General features: G+C 47.1%; 1 non-coding gene across 1 annotated transcript; it reads right to left on the bottom strand.

Moving 5' to 3' along the window:
* Positions 1 to 8,119: 8,119 nt before the first annotated feature.
* Trnan-guu (transfer RNA asparagine (anticodon GUU)) lies at positions 8,120 to 8,193 on the bottom strand. The gene has a single exon. It is a non-coding gene; the product is annotated as a tRNA-Asn (tRNA).
* Positions 8,194 to 22,656: the final 14,463 nt, after the last annotated feature.

The following is a 22,656-nucleotide window of genomic DNA, read 5'->3' as shown; positions in this document are numbered from 1 at the left end:
TTTTTGTTTCCTTTTGTGATTGTGGTGCGGTACATGAAGCATGGTACGGTTCTGCCGTTGATGTGTGGAGTCTGGGGAGATGCCTCAGGTGCTAAAGGATGCACAGCAAGTGTGACAGAGTTCAGTTCCCAGAACCATTGTAAGCAGGCAGGCGTGGAGTGCCAGGAGCTTACTGACTAGCCAGACCAAGCAGATCAGCTCCAGTTATATTGGAGACTCTGTCTCCAGGAATGAGGTGGAGTGGACTTAGGAGGATATCACCACCGGTTCTGACCCGCAGAAAGGAGCGACGCGACACGAGATTCTTCCCAACACAGTTTACTCAGGAACCTTTTTACAATATCTCTCTGGAAGCCCCAGATCCCAGTTCCACTTTCCCTTTTATCCCCATGCCTGGTCACTCAGAGCCTGCCACGTGGGCGCACACGTCAAACGGCCTGATTTTGCGTGGCAGCGAGTCTGCACAGTAGTTCTGCGGACATGGCTCTGACTGGGTTGTGTGAGGAAGTCAGGCGGCATTCATAAGCTTAGGTGCCATTTTAGCTGGCCGCCACACCCACTCCCCACAGGAGGACACCCAATACTGTCCTGTCCTGGCCTCTAAACCATGCACACACATACACACAAACACATTAAGTACCTTTTAGTATTTAAGACTCAGCCTTCTGTGAGTCTGGTGGCACTATGTTGACACAAAGCTAGTGAAGTGTTATATTAGGGCGGGATACACCTGTGGGTAGCATTCACGCGTGTGTGGATCCCCAGCTGACTTTTGAGTCCTTCTCCATTACTCTCCACTGTCTTGATTGAGACAAGCTCTCACTGACCTTGCTGCTCACTGGCTCCGACTTTTCTGTCTAGCCAGCTTGCACATCATCTCCCCAGGTCTGAAAAAACTACTTTGCTTGAAAAAACTTCTTTTAAAATAGGGTCTCATGGAGAGCCCAGGCTGGCCTTGAACTCATCGTAGTAGCCCAGACTGACCTAGAACTACTGATTCCTCTGATCCTCCTACAATCTGAGTTCAGGGTTACGATTGGAGCCAACATACCTATTCCATTGTGCCCATAACAAATGCACTAATCAAAATAATCTTGATAGTTTTGCTATGGTTAATTGTGCTGCCACAGTTATACTTGGTAAATTTTGCACAGATCCAAGTTTTATTTGGGTAGGGGGATTGTATGAAGATTGGTGGTTTAGGGTGAAAAGATCATCGATTCTGATGGCATGATCAGCTTTTAATTTTTGCCAGCACTAAGTAGGAAGTGCTTGGAGTCCTCATCAAGGGGAACCAGCCTGAGCTGGTTCTGTTTACATTTCTGTGATTACTATCAAGATGGGACATTTGCTCTGTCAATGGTCAGTTGAATTTCTGTATGGAAATGCTTGCCCAGCCTTTACTAGTAAGTACCAAGCCCTGTGTGTGAGCCTGGGATGAAACAGGAAAGTGAAAACCTTGCACTTCGTGAGGAGCTTCCACACATGGTGATATGTTTGGTGGCTGTAGGAAATACCTTCAGTTGATTGATGTTAGATGGTTTTGGCAGTCAAGGTATATCAGCTCTGTAGAAAATACCTTATTACTACTTTTAGAGAAAACCCAGGCTTGTGCTTTTTTTTTTTTTCTTTTTTGAGCCTTATTTATTCTTACTTAATATTGATTCAGTGTTTATTAACATTGGACTCATGGTCATCAGTCCTATAACTTGGGCCTGAACAAAACTTCTGGGACACTAATTTTTTTTTTTTTATTTTAAGTGTACGGCTCTTCAAACTGCCTTGCTTAGAAACACTGTATAGAACGCAGCACTGCTTGGGGCCAAAACACTAACTATTGCCGTGATAAAAAACGAAAACTCAGTTACAGTGTAAAGCTGAAATGGGAAGGTGGGATGGGATGTTGATTCCTGAACTCAGCCGAGAATGTGTGTCTTGAGCTGCTCAAGTTTTTTACCATTACGCTGAGCGCATGACCATGGACAGCCTTACGAATGTTGGTTTTTAGGGATAACCTTTACAGACACTTGGTCCCCAGCTGATGGTAGTAGCATGGGGGAAGGACATGGGACTTCAGGAGGAAGTGGACCCCTTCTGTGGGCCTTGGGCTTTTAGAGCCTGCCAGCATTTCCTGGCCACTCTGCTTCCTAACTAAATACAGCATGACCACGGCCTCAGGTTCCTGCTTCCATGCTTGCCTGCTGTGCTGAGACTACATGCCTTCCAGATGTGAGCCAAAATAAACGTGTCTTTAAATTGCTTTTTATCAGGTGTCTGGGTATGTGCATACAGTTAACCGAAATTCCACTTCTTGGGATCCAGCCTCCTCTTCTGGCTTCTGTACATTACACTCACATGCATACACCCATCTCCTCCTGAAGGAGGGATGTAGGTCCTTGTGCTCACAAAAAAGCACTAGGACAACCAGGAACGTTAAACATGTCTCTACAAAGGGAGAGATGTATAAACCCGGAAGCCTTGGGACTGGAGGTAGTTAATAACCGCCATGATGTGTGTATGGCCAGGCCACACCTGGCTCTCCCATGCCCTTATCTTGAGCCTGTTTGTTACAGTCCATCTACAGCACTGTCCACCCCAGCTCCTTACAAACATTGTTTAGACTGAGCCTGCTTCCTTACTGATGTGTAGAACCCATCTTTATGGAAAATATCATGTGTACTTTACAAGAGTTCAATGCAGACATGTCTTAAGCTTTGTGGGGCACACGGGATTGGTGGGTTCATTATCACCAGGAAACGTTTCCAAATTGTGCCGTGTTTAAATACACCTAAATGCTCTGGAGTCAGACCCTGGAACTAACACTGGCTACTGAGTCCTGGTGAGCTGGATTTCCTTTTTCCTTTCCCTGGACCGACACGCTGCTGGCCATGGTATTTGCAGAGACCTTACATCCACACTGTTTTTACTTTTAAGCAAAACAAACAAACCCTAACCAAACAGTGAAAACTGGCTCAGGTCCCATGAGTGCTGTCACCTAAGGAAGCCAGAAAGGAAGGGATGCAAATCTGTATCTGCTGATGTAAATCTCCACAGAAGTCACTGAAAGGGTCACTCACTCCACAGTGTAACAAGGACACATTGTGTTAAGCCATCAAGACAGCTGTTACTGTCTCAAATCTTCTTAACTGTTTTAGTTGGGAAGGGAAAGATCCGACTGGCTTCTTTTTATTCTATTCAGATTTTCGTGTTACCTTAAAACCTTTCATATTAGTTACTTTCCCATACCTAAAGGACCAGGACATTAAATCCGCTGGGCAGGCAGATGCCCCTTCCCTGGGACCTGCTTTACCTTCCTACAGTCAGGAAACTCCAGTACTTAATATGTAATGGAGCCAGAACTACCTTCACAGATCGGGTGGCTTTTCACAAAGACGTCTTGAATGACATTGAAGACACAACGAACCGAGCCTGATTGGCTGGAATGTTTGCAACCTTGGGTGCGCTCTCCTCTCAGCCCTGAGCCTATATCACACACCAAACCACTTTACAGTCTCATTTATAAAAGGCAGTTCTTTAAGAACAATCGGTAAAGTAGCTCATTTTTTCTTAAATTTTTATCTTAGTCATGACACATTGTTAGGAATGATGTCATCTGGTGCTGCAGCCACAGGCTCACACGTAGTCACACAAATGCTCTTAAGTTTTCCAAAGCCCATCTCAGGTCCAAGGGGTATGGACTACCCTGTCCCAGCTCTCTAAATAGGTAATAAACTAACTTTGCTCCTCTGACTCAGGCTGACTTTCTTTCCTGCTGTGCAGTCAAGGATCCAGCTTTCCCTGAGTGAAACCCCTCTTGGGGCTATGGCCGTGTGGAGAGGCATTCAACACTTACAGATTTGATGTGCCTGTGGCCTTTGGTAGAACTCTGAATACAAATTCAGTAAATAAAGCCAAGACTTCAAGCTTTAGAGGCTCAGAAGTATGTTTCAAAAGTCTGCTATTCCCTTGGAAGTCCATCAGAATGCATTTGGAGAATGTCCTTAGCTTCCTATTTGGAATTTTCTTGGGGTTCCACAAAACCCTGTGATAGTCTTTCAGGAAGCTTGACTTTAATAAATGAAATTTAGCTTAACCTTAAAAGGAAAATTTAAAGGGGAGCAGGGCTGGGAGAATAGCTTAGTTGCTGTGTGTGCAGACGCTGTGCATAAAGCCCTGGGCAACAGGAGCCACTGTCTCAGAAGAATGAAGAACAAGGTGAGACTTGGATCAGCCCACACCTGTGCTCTCAGTGTGACTTACTCTCTAAACCCTGGTATTTAAAAGTAAAGACTTCCTGGAATTAGGTTCTGAGTTTAAGTAGAACTTCATGACTAGGTTTTAATGGTGCTACACCTGTAACCTCAGCACTCAGAAGTAGTGGTAGGAGGGGCAAGACCATCAATTACAGAGTTCAAAGTTAGCCTGGGCTTTAAAAAGAACTCCAGGATGGGAAATCAGACACAGCTAAAGTGAACTGGGTATGGACTATAATTTTTCATGAATGCTAGAATGCAGGCTCTATCCTGGCCTTGTTCACTCTCATTCAGCCCTACTCATCCAATCTTCTGGAGTCACATCCATTTTGTTTGTCTATTTGTTTTTAATACCTTGAGCCCTGAACTGTCTCACCTTGCCCTTGACACATGATTGTCTCTCAGCCAGTCTCTGATCTCTTGTTTCTTGACATTATTGCCAAACTAGCCTACTATCTTAGGGTTTTACTGCTGTGAAGAGATACCATGACCAAGGCAACTCTGATAAAGGACATTTAATTGGGGCTGGCTCACAGGTTCAGAGGTTCAATCTGTTATCATCATAGCAGGAAACATGGCAGCATCTAGGCAGACATGGTACTGGAGGAGCATATAGTTCTACATTTTGATCCAAAGACAGCCAGAAGACAGACTCCCAGGCAGCTAGGAAGAGGGCCTCAAAGCTCACCCCCACAGTGACACACTTCCTCCAACACGGCCATGCCTCCTAATAGTGCTGTTTCCTGGGCCAAACGTATTCAAACCACCACACAGAGTAACCTCACTTTGACCTCTTGTTCCTGAAGCAGAAACCTCTGGGAGTTAGTTCCTAGTTTCACCTGAAGTGTGGCCTCGCCCTGGAGACTCTGGGGCTTGACCTACAAGCTGAGTGAAGGACATTTGTCCCCTGTGCTTCTTGCATTCATCCCTTACCTGCTCTCTCGGCCTGAGTTTTCCAGTCTTAAGTGTTCCTCTGCCTGTTTGGTCTTGAAGACTTGTTTCACATTCATCAGGAAGATACAGGTCCTGCCCTGATGATTGCTTCCTTAACAGCCTAGAAATTATTTTGTGGGGCCTCATGCTGACCACCAATCTGGTGTCATCAAGTCTGTCCCCATCACTCAAATCTGAGCAAAACAGAATTGCTTCTGTACTGATCTATGTCATGTGACAGTTCTATAGACAACGGTGGAACTGAAGCTTTGATGTCTGCTCTTCGTGACTTTGTTTTCCAGGGCTAGGGACAAGCAGCTTGCTGCTTTCAGGGTGGTATGGTAGTTTGTAGAAGGAGACTACTCTGACAAATGGGGTCAAGGGGGCAAAGACACATTAGGGAAAGGGCCCTGGAAGCAGCCTATAGTCAGCGGGGAATTCTCACAGAGGAACACAGGACAAGGCTGTGTGCTCAGCTCAGGCATTGGAACGGAGTTTACAGGCGTAAAAATCATCACTGGCACAGCAGCTAGATCCCACTCTGTGGAGCTTGTAGCCTCTGGTAACTATGTGCAGTTTCAAGATGGAAGCCCTCCTAACTCTAGCAATAGCAGATATGCTAGGTAAGATTTACAGTGTAAGCTGGGTATGGTGGCACACGCCTTTAACCCCCAGCACTCCAGAGGCAGAGGCAGGCAGATCTCTGTGAGTTCGAGGCAAGCCTGGTCTACAAATTCCAGGACAGCCAAGGCTGTTACACAGAGAAACCCTGTCTCAAAACAAACAAACAAACAAACAAACACCCCCTACAGTGGAGACAAGATCGTGTGACCCAGCTCTCTCTCTCTCTTTGCTTCTTCTGTGAGGCACACACCAACGGACAGTGTGAAATCGCCATGCCTTGCCTTATGGGGACTTCAGAAAGACATCAACCTAAGAACATTCTGGGAAATTCTCTTGTTACTCTGCCTAGCACCCCGACCTCCTTTAGGAATTTTAAGTCAGCAGATATTGAGTAGAAACATGCAAGTTCAAGGGTAGCTTGGTGAGTTCCCAGACAGCCAGGGCTACACAGGGAAACACTGTGTCAGAAAACCAACCAGCCAACCAAATAAAAACACCAGCAGATTTGGTGCCCTGAGAGGCCTTGTCTGCTTCTGATGCCACCATACCTTGTGGTAGAAAGGACAAACCAGTTCCCTTGACCTCTTGTGCTGGCCATCTTCACTCACGAGGGCCCAGTACTATCTGGTGAAGAATTCCACACAGGAACTTGGGGGAACACAAACACCCTAACCATAGCAGTCTTGAACTTCATTCCCCTAATCCTGAATTGTAATTTACTCTCTCATATTGACTTAAATTTGCTTAAATTTAACCCAGTGAGATGGCTCAGCAGGTGAAGGTACTCCCTGAAGAGCCTAAAGAGCCCAGTTCAGTGTCTGGTACCCTCAAGGTGGAGAAGAGAACTAGTTTCCAAAAGTTTTCTCTGACCTCCACGTGCACGCTGTTGCATGTACACACATAGGTGTCAATAAAAATGTAATACAAATTAGATGTTACATTTCAAAAATATATAAAAATAAAATAAAAATGCATTTGACTAAATTCATTGACATCCAGCTTTTCTTAGTCATGGCAGCGCACACCTATAATCCCAGCACCCAGAAGGCTGAGGCAGCCAGGTCATGAGTTCTAGGCCAGTCCGGCCCTCACAGTAAGGCCCTGTTTCTGCTTAGGGCTAGGATCGAGCTCGGGGCTGTCTGCATGCACAGCGCCGTCTCCATCCCTGCGCTACTCTAGGGCCTGGCGTTACACTCATCCCTCAGTTGTCCTCACCACAGTTCAAGTACTCAGAAGCCAGATGTGGCTAGCAGTGAGAGGTCTTGTGTGTAGATCAGGAGCACTAACGTCATCATAGGGAGGTGGATCTCGACCTTCCTAGTGCTGCGACCTCATGTTGTGGGGACCTCCAACCATTAAATTATTGCATTCACAACTGTGATTTTGCTACTATTATGAATCAATATGAATATCTTTAATACAGGATTTCTAATCCAATGGGGTCACGACCCATAAGTTGAGAACCACTGCTGTAGACTTCAGTTCTCTTTATTCTAAAGGAGTGGATGTAGATCCCAGAGACAAAGCCCCTCACTTCACAACTTCGGTCTTGGAAGAAAAGTTTGTCATAGTAGCTGATTTCCTGTTTTTATGGAAAGTCTTTCGTGGAAAAACAAAACAAAACCGTAAAACGTCCTCTGTGACAAGGACCCCCCCATGTAACCTTAGGGGTCCTGGAACTCACCGTGGCTGGCCTTAAACTCACGGAGCTCCTTCTGTCTCTGCCTTCTGTCTCTGCCTTCTGAGTTCCGGAATTAAAGGCAGGCACTCCTGACTCTCTTTTTAAAAGTTTTAACAGGAACTCAAACAATTTCTGTTTAAGTTAAATTTGAAGGGGAAAATTGCCAGAAGCCTAAGGTTAAATATAATGTAGTTAGATAGATTCAAACCCATTGCCCAAATCTGGATGCCACTTAGCTAAATTCGGCGTGTCTTGCTTTCCCCAAACTCACTGCGCCCACAATGTCATCTCTGGCTCATCCGTTTGGAAGTAGACACCGACTGTATTAGTAAGCTCCTTGGGTTGTTTTTTTTTTTTTTTTTTTTTTTGGGGGTTTTTTTGTTTTTTTTTTTTTTTTTTTTTTTTTTTTGAGCCATACGAATCACCGGTGCTGTTTCTGGGTGGTCTGGGTTTCCGGTTTCCTGCGCCAACGCAGCTGTTCCTGAGCTGACTTGGACCAAGTTCCAGAAATACACTTGCATGGACCCTCTAGAAAAATGGTGGAGGCAGGGCTGCTGTAGTGAGCAAGCAAGAACGTCTCAGGACGGTGAAAGCATTTCTAAAAGTGGTTTGCGAAAAGGAACGCCAGCGTCCCTGGGTGGGCTCGAACCACCAACCTTTCGGTTAACAGCCGAACGCGCTAACCGATTGCGCCACAGAGACCCAGCTGCCTAAGCGGCCGTGCGCTTTGTACACATTGCCGCGGCCAGCATGGGCGTCGTCGCCTCGGACTCCCGGGAGGCGCCGGGCCCCGCTGCGCCCTGCGGCCTGAGGCTGCGCGAGGGCGGGGAGGGGCGGAGCCGCCGGGTCCAGCAAATCCTCCGCAGTGCTAGCAGGGCGGCGCCGGGTTAGGCTCTCGGCATCCGCTGGGGCTGCGAGCTGTGGCGTCCTGCCCTTGATCAAGGTTGTTATTGCCCCTACCCTTTGAGTGTTCTTGTCGCCTCCCACTTGACGAAGTTGATAGACTGTGGATCTTTGTGTGGGCCATAGGCGTCTTATACTTTATACATTTAAAAAAACCACCGCGCCGCCCCTCCCTCGTCACCTCCTGGGAATAAATTTACACCTCTTTAGAGGACTAGAGCCCCCTTTGAGCACCCAGGACTTAGGGGACAGCAGAAACGGATTTATGGCAATTAAAACGCTCTTTTAAATAGCTACCGACGACTAAGGCTTTCCCCTGACTTCTGAATTTAACCCACTGACTTCGGGCTGCCTGGGGAGGGTTGGGGTAGGTAGCATTGTGCCCACTTGGAGGAGGAGGAGGAGGAGGAGGAGGAGGAGGAGGAGGAGGAGGAGGAGGAGGAGGAGGAGGAGGAGGAGGAGGAGGAGGAGGAGGAGGAGGAGGAGGAGGAGGAGGAGGAGGAGGAGGAGGAGGAGGAGGAGGAGGAGGAGGAGGAGGAGGAGGAGGGGGGGGAAGGAGGAGGAGAAGGAGGAGGAGAAGGAGGAGGAGAAGGAGAAGGAGAAGGAGAAGGAGAAGGAGAAGGAGAAGGAGAAGGAGAAGGAGAAGGAGAAGGAGAAGGAGAAGGAGAAGAAGAAGAAGAAGAGAAAAGAGGGGAGGGGAGGAAGGATAATTCTTTGGTTAGACCTGCCAGAGCCCCTGTCAGACTTCTCCCTCCCCATCACCTCAGACGGGGGCGGGGCGGGCGACAAGTCCACCAACCCCAGGTCACGGTCGTCAAACTTTCATACCCTTCCTCTTTCTTTATCTTTTAATTAATTTTTTTTTTAAATTTACATCCCAAATGTTGCCCCCCTCCTCTTTCTCTCCCCGCGCCTCCTCTTTCTCTTGCTCCTCCTCCTCTTTGGGGCGCTTCCCACTTAGCTATTGCTAGTCCTTTGGTATAATTTGAACCATATTTCAAAGACTAATTGTAATCATGTATCTGGGTGATGGTGTGTGTTCTGAGTTGAGTGCCTTCGGAGGTCAAATGGGGTGTCACGTCCTCCTGGAGCCGGAGTTGGAGGCCCTCAACATGGGTGCTGGGAATTGGGCTCTGCTCCTCGGCGAGAGCGGAGCTCTTAACCTCCTAGCCGTCTCCAGCTCCGTTTTAAGCACTTTAAAGCATACGACTTAAACGGAATTAAGTACATTTACACGCGGCCAACACTCCCAACCATTAAACAATTTCCTGCGCTCCCTTCTTTTTCTAATAAGCCTCATTCTGTCTTCTGTCTTTACTAATTGAATTATTCTCAGGTAACTCCCCTAGGTGGAATTACCCAGTCTTTGCCCGTTTGTGACTGGCTGGTCTCAGCGTGATAACCTGACCTACAGTAGCACTAACCATGATTTCCGTCTCCTCTACGCTGAGTTCTAGTTCACTACGTGTCTGCGCTACACTTGGTTGATCGTTCAGCTGACTTCTAGGAACATGGCTGTGCTGACATCTGTTTGAGTCTCTTAGTTTTGTTGAATCCAGAAGTTGAATATCTGTGTCTGCCTGATTTTTTATTCTCACAAGCTTCCAGTTTCTTTACATTCTAATAGATGCGTTTAACGAGTCTTTTCCGGACCCTTCTTTTGAACTGTAGATTCTCTTATTTTTCTTCTATGTCCTCTACCCAGTGAGAGCCCAGCTCTACCGCGGTGGGAAGGTGGCTGGACTGCTGGGGGTTACCACCCCTGATAAAAAAAGAGGAGAACAGAGGCTGGATTCTGAAGCCTGTGCCTTACCAAATACCCAAAGGCTGCCCCTCCTCAGCTCTCTGCCCAGGCTTGGCACTAGAGAACTAGCATAGACTTCGAGTCTCTGCTGTTTGAGTTAAGGACACATTGGTTTTGGTGAGGAAAGTGGCCACTGGCTGCTGGCTGCTGACTTCCGGGTCTATGAGAGAGAGAGAGAGAGAGAGAGAGCCCTTGACATCTGTACCTCATGGGGGAGCATGAGTCTGAGCAGGAGCAGAGATTATGTCACACTGAGGATGACACTTGGGGAACAGACTTCCCGAGTCTAGTATAGGGAATGTAAGTAAAACTTTTTGAATTATTTAAAGATTTTTTTGTAAATTGTGTTTGTGTGTGTGTGTGTGTGTGTGTGTGTGTGTGTGTGTGTGTGTCTTTGTGCTTGGGTGTGGGTATCCAGGGAAGCCAGAAGAAAGATGCAGTTAGAAGCAGTTGTAAGCTGCCTGCCGTGGGTGCTGGGAATCAAACTCAGGTCCCCTGGAGGAGCAGCAAGAGCTCTTAACCTCAGAGCCATTGCCACACCAGCCCTGCAAATTAGTCTTTTAGTAAATTAGTCCCAAAGAGCATTTGTGACATGTACGTGAAAGGGTTTCTGAAGAAGGTTAACTGAGAGGAGGCACTCTGAACATGAGAGCCACCATCCCGTGGACCAGGTGCCAGACTGGATAAAGAGGAGAAAGCAAGCTGAGTACTCTCTCTGCTTCCTGACTGTGGATGCCATATGACCAGCCAGTACTCCTGTGGACTGGACATCTTCAAACTGTGAGCCAAAGTAAAACCGTCCTCTGTTAAGATGCGTATAGAAGTTTGGTCTGGTTCTTCCAGCCCAGTGCTCCCAGAAATAAGACTCAGACTCAAAATATATTTACAAATACCTTGGCTGTAGAGCTAGGCTCTCCTCTGACTACAACCATAACTAAAATAACCCATTTGTTTTAACCTACATTCTGCCACGTGGCTGGTTACCTATGCTCAGGTACCATGTGTCCGTTTCATCACCTCTTCCCAGGCAACTCTTAGTGTGCCTGGCTGTATCCCAGAATCCTTTCTGCCTCCTGGATGTAACACCTCCTATTTCCTGCCCAAGCCATAGGCCGTAGGCTTTTTAATTGACAGGTGATGCATCCGTATAATACACAAGATGCTTCTGTCAGGTAATTAGTCACAGTATAAGAAAAGTAACCAACACAGGGCAAGGATCCTCTTGTGCAGAGGGAGGTGAGGAAGGAGTGACCGTGAGTTCCATCCACACTGTGAAGGGAGCCTGAAGGAACCAATGGAGAAGCAGCAGGGGAGTGGGCGTGGAGAGGGGGACTGGCTGTCGGGAACCTGGATGCCAAGTGCAACACCCACATCCCAGAAACTGTCTTATTGTGTGTCCCTGGGTGGTGCCCCAAAAGACAGCCATTTCCAGCATAAGGACCATTGGCCATGACTACAGAAATAAGAACCAAGACTGCAGTGTGAACACCAGTAGAGGTTTTTAATTGGGAGCAAAGAGGGCTGCTCCAAAGAGCACAGCGCTGACTATGAGAGATTCCGACTGGGGCTAGCCAGCAACAGAGAGAGCGGTCTGAGGTCTGTTGTCTCCAAGGTGATGTACACATCACCACCCCCTCACAGCGTAATGAGCGGGGTGTTGTCATGTAAGATACAGATCAGTGGTCATTTGCTGTTGGCCTTATCCTGTACCTGGTGGGTAATAAGATAAGAACACAAAAGACAGACACACTTTATAGACTTTTAACAGGGGAAGACAGAAGCTTTCAGAGGACAGCATGTGTGACAGAGGACAGAAAAGCCTCTCTGTCCCATTCTCCTGAAGGTCTCTGTTTCAGCAGCAGCTTCCCCCCCCCCAACTCCCCCACATGCTGGGTAAGCAGGCTGCTTCTCCTAGAATCACTCTGGCATGGTGTTTTATCATTTTTATTGAATTTTCTTAATTTAATACATCCATAAGTGTATCTTCCATTTGAAAAAAAAAAAAAAGACAATTGCATTTCTTTAATTGCTTTGGGGGCAGCGTTTTCTTTCTGCTGATTTACTCCCTCAATAAACACATAGTCCTACGGTGAGCCTGTTTTACTTGTATAATCAACTGACATTTTTTGTAATGAAAGGAACCCACTGTGGGCTGGAGAGATGGCTGGAGTTCAGACTGCTGGTGTTTTCAAAACGAGGCCTTGAGATGAGAAGCAGAGGACTGGTGAGACTGACAGGAGCCAGGGTATGGGACCACTGTGTACCCCTGGGTCATTGAGGCAGAGTTGTCTGCTTTTTTATTTTTTAAATATTTATTTACTTTTATTTTATGTTTATAGGTATTTTGCCTGCATGTGTGTCTGTGCACCATGTGAATGGTGTTGGTTCCCATGATGGCCATTAGGCAATTAGGAGTCACCATGCTGGGAATCGAACCCAGGTCCTCTGCAGGAACAACAAGTGTTCTTGCCTGCGGAGCCAGCTCTTGAGAGTGTATCTTTAAAAGGTCAGTGTTAGCTGAGGAAGCAGCTCAGTGGTAAAACAGCACCTTCATAGCATAGCCAAGCTCGTAGCTTTGACTCCCAACAGCACAAACAAACAATAACAGAGGTCCATTTCTCAGGCAGTGGCTCTACAGAAGCCTGGAGAACATGCTTCCCTGAAGACTCTTTAATTCTCTCCTTCACCAAAATGCAGCTGGTTGACACCCTGACAGGAGCCTGCAGAGGTTGGAAGAGGGCATTGGATCCCCTCGAACTAAAGTTACGAATGTGAGTTGCCACATGGGTGCTGGGCGGGGTCCTCTGCAAGAGTAGTCAGTGTTCTTAACCACTGAGCATCTGTCCACCCCCACCCCCACCCCCAGTTTGATTTCCTTTTTAAACTGCAGGATTAGAGTATTTAAGATCTTGCTCCTTCTTTGTTAAGCTCTCTTTGGGGCCACCTAGATGGCTGCTCTATCTGTAGGCAAACACTCTGGAGGAGGCACTGTTGGCAAGAAAGGCTCAGTAAGGAGAAACTTCTGGCCCAGAGAACAGAATCTCTGGCCTGGGTGGAGATCTAACAGTTCAGAGGGACAGAGTCAGTGACCAGGCTAAGGAACCACCCGTAGGAAGGCAGGTTCACCTTAAGCCGTGCTAAAGAGATGGATGGATAATTGTTCCTGTAATGAAATACTGTACTTTTCCTCCCCAGAATATCCTTAGTGCGCACACAACACACACACACACACACACACACACACACACACACACACTGCAGTCCTTATGAACTGAGCCACCGTGAGGTTCAGCTTGGTCTGTCCATCTTGTGCAAGTTTTTTTTTTTTTTTCTTTTTATGTCTTCTTCAGATGCTTGCCAGGATCTAAATACGCTTCTTGTGGTACCTTGTGCTTTTGTTGCTCTTTCTCTAGAGCCCCCTCCCCGTCTGCTTTTCTGTTACTCAGACGATGCTAATAGTAGCTAACTCACAAGGGTGTTGGGAAGACCCAGCAGACAATGTATGTGAAATATTTGCAACAGGGTTGGCACATCATAAATACCTAGAAAACAGTAGGTGCTTATTATTAATAATAAACTGATATTCGTGTCTCAAGCAGGTGGTAAATACATGGGTGTTCTTTTGATTAAGTTCTCAAATGCGCATAGATCTTACAAACTTTTTTTATGTGCATGATGTATATTGCGGGCGTGAAAACACATTAAAAATGAATGAGCGTGTACGAGGATACTTCGGAAATCCAAAATAGAGAGAAAGTAAAACATCCCATCCTGTTATTGAACCTCTGAGCCAAATAATGGTACTGTATTGGTGTCCTGAGTCATGACTCAAAAGTCGTGGCCAGTATTGATGGCCTGTGAACTGCAGAGCTTGTACTCTTGTCTCATCTTCCTGGTGCTAGGTGTTGAACAGAGTTAATCCTGGTTCTCTTGGAACTCGCTCTGTAGACCAGGCTGGCCTTGGACTCAGAGATTTGCATACCTCTGTCTCCCAAGTGTTGGGACTAAAGGCGTGCACCACCATGCCTAGGTCATCACCTTTTCTATTTTCTTTATTGTCTTCTTTTAATTTCCCTACATGGAAAGAGGGTGATGTTGGTGAGGTTGTTTAATTTGGGGTTTCAGAAGATGGTCCAGGTGAAATGGGTACACCATGCTCCATTTGTCTGGCATTCTTTGCAGGGCTGCTGTTGCTCTCAAAGCCTGTTGCAGCAGAGTTAAGTTCTTGACCCAAAGATACCTCTTTTGTATCATCACTGGAGTCTGTGATGCTATCCCGGCCCCTTCCAAATGCCAGCTGCTGCCCAGCATTCATTTGTGAACCTGCTCACATCTTTCAACCAGCTGCAACCATCTTGCTCATCTTTGAATCACTGGTGACTGATTCACCAACTGAATATGTCTGGAAGGGTGGAGTAGCACTTCTAGGACCAGGTTGAAGAAGGCGTGGCCACTTCCTTCTTGTTTGCTTGTGGGAAGCCAGCTGCCCTGCCATGAGGATGCAGAAGGTCTAAGAAGAAGCTCACATGAGGGTTGGAAATAGAGTCTCCTGCCCACAGCCAGTTGCAACTCGCTCTACATATGAGTGAGCCATCGTAGCAGAGATTCTTCTAGAACAAATCAAGGCTGAGGATAGCTATGCCCACAGCCAAAATCTTGACCCTAGTGAGACCTTGAGCCAGAAAGCTCAGCTAAGATACCCCTGGAGTTCTGAGACACAGGAAAAATAAGATAATACATTTTTGTTATTGTTGTTGCTGTTGATTTGTCTTCCGTTTTGATCTTTAGGTTTAATTATTTATTTGTGAGTGCATTTAATGGTGGCCTCCATTTATGTATGTGCACCATATTTGATGCTCACAGAGACAAAAAAAAAAAAAAAAAAAGGGTTGTAAGCCACCATGTGTGTGCTGGGAACCGAACCCTGGTCCTCTTCAAGACTGATGGGTGCTCTGAACTGCTGAGCCAATCTCTCTAACTGGAAAGATAATCTTTTATTGTCATAATAAGTCACTAACTTTTGGAAGTAATTTGTCACACGGCAGTGAGTAACTAGTAGGGACACAGAGGTGTTGCACTCTGTTTTGTAGACAACGGGGCACTGTTTTCTAAGAGATGCAAAGACAAGGCTAATGCAGTCTGTCATGTCTGGGTTGCCAAGAGGGAAGGTTAGAGGCAGAGACACGGCTTAAGAGTTCCCCGTAATAATGCAGACAAAGACCATGCAAAGTCTGCTTAGTGAAAATGGAAGGAGATACTTCAGGGTGAGGTCAAGGACCGAGGCAATGTGAAGGGACAGTGAAAGGTGCCTGTTAGGTTTCAAGTCCTAGAAAAGTAACTTTAGCTGAGTTTTGTTGCCCCTGTGTTAATAAAACTCCAGTAGTATGTCTGGGTATGGAGAGTTAGGATGTTACAGATCTGAAGCTAAGATGACCTGGGGCTAAAAAGTCAATCTATTACCTTCCTGTGTATCTGACAGCATCCTTGCCCAAGAGATCAAGTCCTGGCTACTTACTCTACACGGGAGACCCCCCTCCTAACCCTGCAATACCCCACATTCATTTCAGAAGAAGCTAGAGTTGAGATGACATCCATTACTCCTTGGGCCTTCCTCAGCCTCTCTTTTCTAAAATAACTATCCCCCTGTTTTATTTTTACCCAAATAAAAAGGCTGCAAATGTAAGAGCCCAAGACCCAAAGCCACTCAGGCTGCACCATCTGGAGCCCTCCACTTTCATAGTTGATTCGGGTATTGTTACTGCCACAGGGGATGCCACAGGATGACCCTACCAATAGCCTGTCTGTGAATTCTTTTTTCTCTCTATTTTTTGTTGTTTTTTTGTTTTTTGGAGACAGGGTTTCTTGGTGTATCCATTGTTGTCCTGGAACTCTCTCTGTAGACCAGGCTGGCCTGCCTCTGTCTCCCAAGTGCTGGGTTTAAAGGTGTGCACCCTTACTGTTCAGGTCTTGTCTATGAACTCTTAAGACTGCCTGGGCATTAAATGGCTCCTGGTGCTTGCACACTACCACACACGACAACGGGGATACCTCAACTAGAGTTTTATCAACACAGGCAACAAAATTCAGCTAGAACTACGTCCTGACTTCTCTACCTCGTCTGAGCTGCACATCTCTTCTCTGGAATTCCTTCTTCTCTCCCTGACACTGGGGAGTTAGAGATAGTGTGACTGCGCCGTGAGACATTCTCCCCTCCTCCATAGCTGGAGAGATGGCACCCAAGTTCTGTTTCCAGCACCCGTGGGATCAGGTGGCTGACAACTGCCTCTAACTCCAGCTCTGGGGGATCTGACACCCTCTTCTGGACTCTGTGAGCACCTACGCTCATACATGAACATGCCCATATATATACACACATAATTAAAAATAAATAATCCTTTGTTTTGTTTTGCTTTGTTTTTGAGACAGGATTTCTTTTTTTCGAGACAGGGTTTTTCTGTGTAGTCCTGTCACTCTGCAGACCAGGCTGGCCTCGAACTCAGAAATCCGCCTGTCTCTGCCTCCCAAGTGCTGGGATTAAAGGCGTGCGCCACCACCTCCCAGCGAGACAGGATTTCTATGTATAATAGCCCTGGTTGTCCTAGAATTCTCATGAAGGCCTCAAATTCACACAGTTCTGCTTGCCTCTGCCTCCCAAGTGCTGGGATTAAAGACATGCACCACTACAGCTGAAAAAGAGAAATAATTCTTCAAAAAAATATATTCTTATGGGCCAGAATTCTCCTAAGAGCCCCGTTATGATGTTTTCTGCATACCTATGATGTTAATAATTCATTTAATAAACTTATTTTAAGACATTTTTATTCTCTCTCTCTCTCTCTCTCTCTCGCTCTCTCTCTCTCTCTGTGTGTGTGTGTGTGTGTGTGTGTGTGTGTGTGTGTGTGTGTGTGTGTGTGTGTATACTCCCAGAAGGCAAAAGAATTGCCTTTTATAGAGCTGGACTTATACACAAAGCTGTACTAGAGTGAGCTGCCTAATGCAGATGCTGGGAATTGAACTCTGGTCCTCTGGAAGAACAGTGCACATCCTTAGCTGCTGAGCCATCTCATCAGTCCACAATAAGCTTCTTCCCTAAAAGGATGGTCTGCCTATTTATCCCCCTTGAGTCTCACACTCTGGACCTTCTGGTTTCCTGTCACTAATGAGACTGAGGCCACATCACTCATTTTGGTTGATTGCTCTGGAACCTGAGAAGTCCACGGTTGGGCAGCCATGTCTGCTTGGTGAAGGCCGTGTGTTGCCTCAAAGGAGGCTGCCTCTCTTTCTCACAGCTTGATGGGCCAGGAACGAGTTTGGCACCAAGGGAGTAAGAACTCACTCACTTTCCTGAGAGCTACCCAAAACACAGAAGGAAGACATTAATACATTCATTGAACCCTCCACGTGTTCCAACAGGTTGATTTAGGGGATACTCAACCCATAACTATGGGGTATCAAGATCTCATTTACCCAAAGAGGACACTTAGACCAGAAAGCTGAGGGTGTGGGGCTAGAAAGAGGAGTGATCCCCAGTCACCCAGAGTGAGAAGCCCCTCCCTGTTCTCAGAGCTCATGTAGGGCTGGGCACTGTGTTTGTTTACACTGGACAGCTGGGAGATCTTTCCCTGAAGGACAGGCTCCACTTCACAGCACAGTGTCCTCACTGCCAAGAGCGCTTCGGGTGTCAGTCTCTGCCATCAATATTTTTAGCATATGGCCTTTGGATCCCGAAGAACAACATCCACCTCCCAGAACTGGTCCTCCCGCGGACAGACAGGGCTGCATGAAAGAGGGCGCTCCAGGTAGGTCTGACAGGCGGGAGCCCAGTTTGCTGCCGATCTGATGGAGGAGATGAAGTCAGACTGCCAGTGTTACAGAAAGCCTGTCTCTTGCCTCTCTCTTTGGCAGCAGAGGCCAACCGACTCCGTGCAAATCAGATGCTAATGGCAACCCCTCTGCCTAGAAATCCCAAGTGGAAGGAAGCCTCTCGTGAAATTGCCTTCCGTGACAGTTACAGCGAGCCTGAAGGGAATACCTGTCCAGGTGATATGGGAAGAGAAAGAAAAGCACCAGGATGTAAACATCGTTTCTTGCAGATCTCGTAACAGGCTCCAAGTCAACCCCGTTGGGATTCATACCGTGCTTTGTTGCACCAGATGAAGTCTGATTTGGGACAGAGCCAAAGACACGGAAGGAAGACTGGGAAAGGGTGAAGAGCTTCTAAATTAGATTCTGCCGGGGCTGGGAAAACAGCCGCGACTGCAGTAGTCGAGGTCAACGCAAGCATTTTAAAATCATGTCTTCCTTGTAATGATAATCAAACATTAAAACTAGTGCATCCGCTGCTCTCTGGAAGAGCCTAACAGGAGTACCACCTTGCTAACTCAGTCCTTATACAGTATGGGTCTGCCTAGGGCCTGACTATCAGATGCCTGCCATTCCAATGGGAGGTGATGGATCCTCTAGGAGGTGGGGCTTAGCGGAGGAAGTTAGGACTGTAGGGACAGGCCTTTGAAGGAGATATTGGGACCATGTCTTTCTTCCCTCCTTTGCTTCCTAGCTGCTGTGACTCTATTTAACAAGTAGCATTTGTCTCTAAGCATAAACACAGAGGTAGGGCGACTGGTTTGTAGCCACATAGACATTATCTGTTCTGTACCATCCAGGAAGCACAGATTGATACATAACTTATTTCTATAAGTAAAATGTCCCACGTCCAGTCTGGCAGGGATTAAGATAGTAAAAAGAGACATTTGCCGTCCCTCATTTTGCCTATCAGATCATTGAAACAAAAGACCATCAAGAAGTTACAATTCCCCGCCCCCCCCCCCCAAACCTCATGTGGGAAGAAAGCCTAAAGCCTGGGTCAGTCAGGGAAAATTTTTCTCCTGAAAGAGATTTACAGATTGTCAAATCACTTTACAAGAGAGACAGTGTTGAATCAGTGATGGGCTGGACCACACCTTGACCAGGACTGCTTAGATACACATAACCCCAGCCTTCTACTTAAATGTCCTAAAAATGGACTTGGGGTTGCTGGATCGCTCTGTGTTCCTCTTCTCAGTGCGGCCACATGGAAGAGCATCTCCCTTTTCTGCGTTTCACTCTTCATTTGGGTCTTTTCTTTGACTTACTAATTAAATCTGGCTTTTAGGGGCACAGGCTAAGAACGGTAACTATGTGCTACCTATGAATGTACCCAAATATATTTGGATCATATGACCGTGTGGACATATTAAAAGCATGTCGTAAAATCTAGGCTGGAGAACTGGAAGCCACCAGATGGTCATAGGGTACAGCACCCTGGCCCGAATGCTTTAGAGAGGAGGGTATTTAACACTGTAAGGCCCTACTGGTATTTTATCTGACCACACTGTGTGACATCAAGGGACACACGGGTAGATAATGCTCAGCTGTTCCGAGGGCTTTACCTGAGCGCAGTGACCATTGCATCAGTTGAACTGTATCCATCCATACATTTCACCTATCCACCTACACTCCCCCATCCACCTGCCTACCCATCCACCCATCCATCCACCTACCCATCTATCCATCCACCTACCCTCCTACCCATCCACCCACCTGCCCACCCATCCACCCACCTGCCCACCCATCCACCCACCTGCCCACCCATCCACCCATCTACCCACCTACATTCCCACCCATCCACCTATCTGTCCATCCATCCATCCATCCATCCACCCATCCACCCATCCACCCACCTGCCCATCCACCCACCTGTCTATCCACCTACATTCCCACCCATCCACCTATCCATCCATCCATCCATCCATCCATCCATCCATCCACCCACCCACCCATCTACCCATCCACCTACCCTCCTACCCAACCACCCACCTGCCCACCCATCCACCCACCTATATTCCTGCTCATCCACCTATCTGCCCACCCATCTGCCCATCCATCCACCTACCCATCTACCCATCCACCCACCCATCTACCCATCCACCTACCCTCCTACCCATCCACCTACCCTCCTATCCATCCACCTACCCTCCTACCCATCCACCCACCTGCCCACCCATCCACCCATCCACCCATCTACTCATCCACCCACCTACATTCTCACCCATCCACCTATCCATCCATCCATCCATCCATCCATCCATCCATCCATCTACCCACCCACCCACCCACCCACCCACCTGCCCACCCATCCACCCATCTACCCATCCACCCACTTACATTCCTACCCATCCACCTATCCACCCACCCATCTGCCCACTCATCCATTCATTCATCCATCCATTCATCCATCCACCTACCCTCAAATCCATCCATCCATCCATCCATCCATCCATCCATCCATCCATCCACCTTTCCACTCACCTGTCTCTTCATCCATCCATCCATCCATCCATCCATCCATCCATCCATTCATCATCCACCCAAACCCAGTCTTTCTCCTCACCTCTAGCTTCACTCAAGCTGGAAACCTGGCCCAACCCCCAGAAGCTTCCAGCATATCTTTAGATCTCACTATGTAGCCCTGGCTCTCCTGGAACTCATATGTGGACCAGGCTGGCCTGGAATTCATAGAGATCCACCCCACTTTTCCTTCTGAGTGCTAGGATTAAGGAAGTGTACTACCAGGATAGGCCTGAATTTGCTAATACCTTATCTAAACACCTGTATTTGCCCAGGTAAAGTATATGAAAATGTAACGTTAGCATCCAGCTGTGCCTCTGCCTCCAGTGAGACCTCTTTGAGCTTAGCAACTGCCATTGTGGCCTCCTCAACATTTACAGGTTTTGCATCTCCATCTATACATATGAACATATATAGAAATACTTCCAGTGTGATATGTAATGTGTGATCTGAGAGTTAATACTGAAGATTAGAATAAAAGAACTCATGTTTGCCAGCAGCCAGATACCAAGGGAAACAGGGACTACTTGGCAAACTGATACAGCTTGTGAACTTATTGTTGTTCAATATGTTCTGACGTCGGGGAGAGACACAAGCATGTTTATCTGGTTTTGCCTAGCAGACTTACACCAGGGGCAGAGTATTCTGCAGGGTCAACGTACTCTGGAGGTCTCTACAATTCTGATGGCAAAAGCATTCCTGGAGAAAATAGCTTCATCAGAAGAAAGGGCCTAGCAGTTCAAACAGGAATGCCAGAGGTCGTCCACGGCCCCTGTGTGGTTTGTGGGGGATCGGAGTTCAGCATAGTCTCATCCACCACTCTGAGATGATGTGGTTACCTGAAGTTTGGAGGTTTGAAGCTTTGCATGCCATTTTGCATATTGCCACCTGCAGGAAGAGGCTGGTGAGATGGACAGTTAGGAACAAGTCAGCTTGATCATGAGGCTTGGAGGGAGCGGAGCTGCATGCCTGCAGGGTTGTGTGTGCGCACAAATGTGCGTGCATGTGCGTGCGTGCGTGCGTGCATGTTCCAGATTGGGTAAGTCAAGTTATAGGCTGGGAAGTGGGAAAAAAAACTGGAGCCTCCAACTGTTCACTTCTGCTGGAAGATGAGTGTTTCTTTGTTCTTAACTTTGGAGCCCATGTTAAGAGCATACAGATGTGACGTTAGCATCCAGCTGCCTTACAGCCTGCCTTGGCCCTTCCCCTCTCATAAGAACCGGCTGGTACTGGCTGAGACCTTGACTGTGAATCTCTAGCTAACAGACTCCCAGGTGCCAGGGAGTTGACACCCACGTGGGTACTGATGGCCAGGAACCCTGCTTCACACCAGCCTGCCTGCTTCCTGTCTGGAAATCAGAGAGCTTGGCTGAGGGCCTAGGCTGCGAAGCCACTCTCATCCTCAGAAAAAGAGAAGAAAATTTCCACTTGTACCTTGTGATCCCTCACTTCCTCTCTTCAGAGCCCCAGCCATGTTGTCACCTGCCTGTGGCAGGAATAACTCTTCTAATAAATTCATTACCCTCTGTATTGGCTATTTCTCTGTTGCTATGATAGAACATCATGGCCGAGGCAACTTAGAGAAGAAAGGGTTTATTTTCGTTTATCGTACCAGAGGGTGAGAGTCCATGGCGTCAGGTGGGAGGCGGATGTGGCAGCGTGAGGTAGAACTCACATCTTAAGCCACAAGCATGAAGAAGTAGGTGAGGGTTCAAGTTCTCAAAATCCACCCCCAGTGACATAACTTTCTCCAGCACCTTCTAAATGTCCACAAACAGTGCCACCAACTGGAGGGGAATGTTCAAAGACTTTAGTTCTGAGACTATAAGGAAATGTTCTAATTTAAACCACCGCACTCTCCCTCAACAATCTGCTTCTCTTGAACTTGCATCTGAGATCTTTCAAAAGGGTACTTCATAACCAGAGCTATGTGGTTCTCCCTGTCCCCTGAAATGACAAAGTCATTGCTACGATGAGTTGCAGTAAGATGAGCCTGGCTGCAAAAGAAAAAAAGAAAGAAAGAAAGAAAGAAAGAAAGAAAGAAAGAAAGAAAGAAAGAAAGAAAGGAAGGA

This window comes from Arvicanthis niloticus, chromosome 24 (assembly GCF_011762505.2).
Source record: "Arvicanthis niloticus isolate mArvNil1 chromosome 24, mArvNil1.pat.X, whole genome shotgun sequence".
NCBI classification, from domain to species: Eukaryota; Metazoa; Chordata; class Mammalia; order Rodentia; family Muridae; genus Arvicanthis; species Arvicanthis niloticus.
Note: the sequence above shows the minus strand (reverse complement) of the source record. Positions and strands in the feature narration are given on the sequence as shown.